This window comes from Malania oleifera, chromosome 12 (genome assembly GCF_029873635.1).
Source record: "Malania oleifera isolate guangnan ecotype guangnan chromosome 12, ASM2987363v1, whole genome shotgun sequence".
NCBI lineage: Eukaryota > Viridiplantae > Streptophyta > Magnoliopsida > Santalales > Ximeniaceae > Malania > Malania oleifera.
Genome location: NC_080428.1, coordinates 15,947,518 through 15,949,740, shown reverse-complemented (window position 1 = coordinate 15,949,740; position 2,223 = coordinate 15,947,518). Strand labels below are relative to the sequence as shown.

At 35.9% G+C, this 2,223-nt stretch overlaps 1 non-coding gene across 1 annotated transcript; it reads left to right on the top strand.

Moving 5' to 3' along the window:
- Positions 1-539: 539 nt before the first annotated feature.
- LOC131145333 (small nucleolar RNA R71) lies at positions 540-646 on the top strand. Its single transcript, XR_009134116.1, has one exon. It is a non-coding gene; the product is annotated as a small nucleolar RNA R71 (small nucleolar RNA).
- Positions 647-2,223: the final 1,577 nt, after the last annotated feature.

Below are 2,223 nucleotides of genomic sequence, written 5' to 3'. Positions count from 1 at the left end.
CAACAAAATATATCATGGCATCCTCAAGAGACCTCTTCTTCTCACCTTGATGACTATCAAGTCCTGGAGGAGGTTGCAGCATATTCCTTGTATTTCCATAAGACAAATTCTTATGATTTTGACACCCAGGATGATAATATTGTGGCAAAGGATCACTCCGATAGTTGTAGTTCTAATTTTTGATGTATTGAACCTGTTCATGACTCGCTTCATTGCTCGGATCTATCCTACTTGTAGCTGTCACATATTCTACACTTTGTGGTATCCTCTGAGTGGTCAAAGCTGAAATCTGATGAGACAGAGAAGCAACTTGAGCTGAAAGTGCATCAAGCGGCTCTAATTCATAAATTACAGAAATTTTCTTAGCCATAGTTCTCTCGGTTGGCCATTGAGAGTTATTCAAGGCCATTTCTTCCAAAAGAGTAGTAGCACCTTCAGGTGTCTTTGACATCAAAGTTCCCCCAGATGTAGCATTAACTAAAGTCTGCATTTACCCATTTAACCCATTATAGAACATCTGAATCTGCAACCAATCCAGCAATCCATGTTGTGGGCAGCGTCGAATCAAATCTTTATACCTTTCTCATGCTTCATAGAGTGATTCAAAATCATGTTGCTTGAATTGACCAATCTCACTCCTGAGTTGAGCTATTTTTGTAGGTGGAAAGAATTTAGCTAGAAATTTTTCTGTCATGTCCTGCCAACTCATGATACTCCCCGATTGTAGAAACTGTAGCCAACCTCTTGCCTTGTCCCTCAAAGAATCTCAATCTAATGGTGTCTTCAGTAACACCATTGATCTTCACAGTGTCACAAATCTCCAAAAACATTGCCAGATGAATATTGGGATCATCAAGTGATGATCCACTGAATTGGGCCTGCTACACCATGCTAATCAATGCGGGTTTGAGCTTAAAATTGTTGGCATTAATGGGCTAGCGTCTGGTGCTCGAATAGTTGTCATTCACAACTGGTCATACATAATCCTTTAAGGCACATGGTTGCGCATTATCTTGTCAGTTCTCCATGGCTAGTACCCTTTTTTTCCTTAGTGCTCTGAGTGTTCTTTCAATCTCCGGATCAAAAGGAATAATGGCATAGGTTCTAGCACTGCGCATCCAACAAAAAAAAAAAAACACACCAGAAATACATAAAAAATAATAATAATAAAATAAAATAAAAATAAAATAAATAAATAAAAATATAAAAATAAAATTCTAAATTAAAACCAAGATTACTTTGTATCGATATTGGCAAAAATAAGAAAAAATCAATCCCCGGCAAACTACAAGTGCACAGTATCGTAGTTTTACAATATAATGATGTGTAGAGTATCGTCCTTAGGAATTGATGTCTTAATTTTACCAAGTACCGAATTTATAATATCCTTGATTTTATTTAGAAAAATTAATAATTTTTGATTGCGAAATTTAAACAAAGCTACTTTAAATAAACTATTCAAAAGAATTTAAAACTAGATGCCGCGTATCAAATTACTGATGGTGAAAACTTCTAGGAAACCGATTTCAGCTAGTTTCTCACTATGCTTAACTCATCTAGCCAATTCGAATCTGTAATCCCTATTTGTTAGCAAATCTCCAATTTTTCCAAAAGCCTCTTTCGATAGTCAATCAGAACCTATTCTTGTTTATTATTTAATATAAGATTATGCAAATTAATAACATAAAAATGCAATAAAACCCTTGATTTTTAATGCTATGTAAGTTCATAAAATTCTTTCGATCTCTATATTTACCTACGTTGAATTATCCACGATCTATCTTATAATCCCCCCTTTCGGTAGCAAATCACAAGACTAATATCATTTAATTAATGGCGAGTTAATTAAAAGCATTAAGTGCAGAATAACTCAAACAAACATAAAGGAAAACTACTTCAGATTAGCATCAATGAGCAAGCATAGTTTAAAACCGAGTTACATCGTTTTCCTAGAATTCAAAAATTAGTTCATTACGAAAATTAAATCCAACAATAAAGATTTCACCATGTTTTCTTTTATTTGGAGAGTAGAGAAAAAATCAACACTTGCAGCACCGCCGTCACGCGCCGCGAACACCCTGGGCACCGCTGTTGTTCGCCACCTTCCAATTTCGAAAAGATTTTATTTTTTTCTGTGTGCCGGCAACTCTCCCTTGCTGCTATGTCTTCTGTCTGTGCTCACCCCCAAAGGAACCAGCCAGGAAGCTTTTTGATTGCGACCTC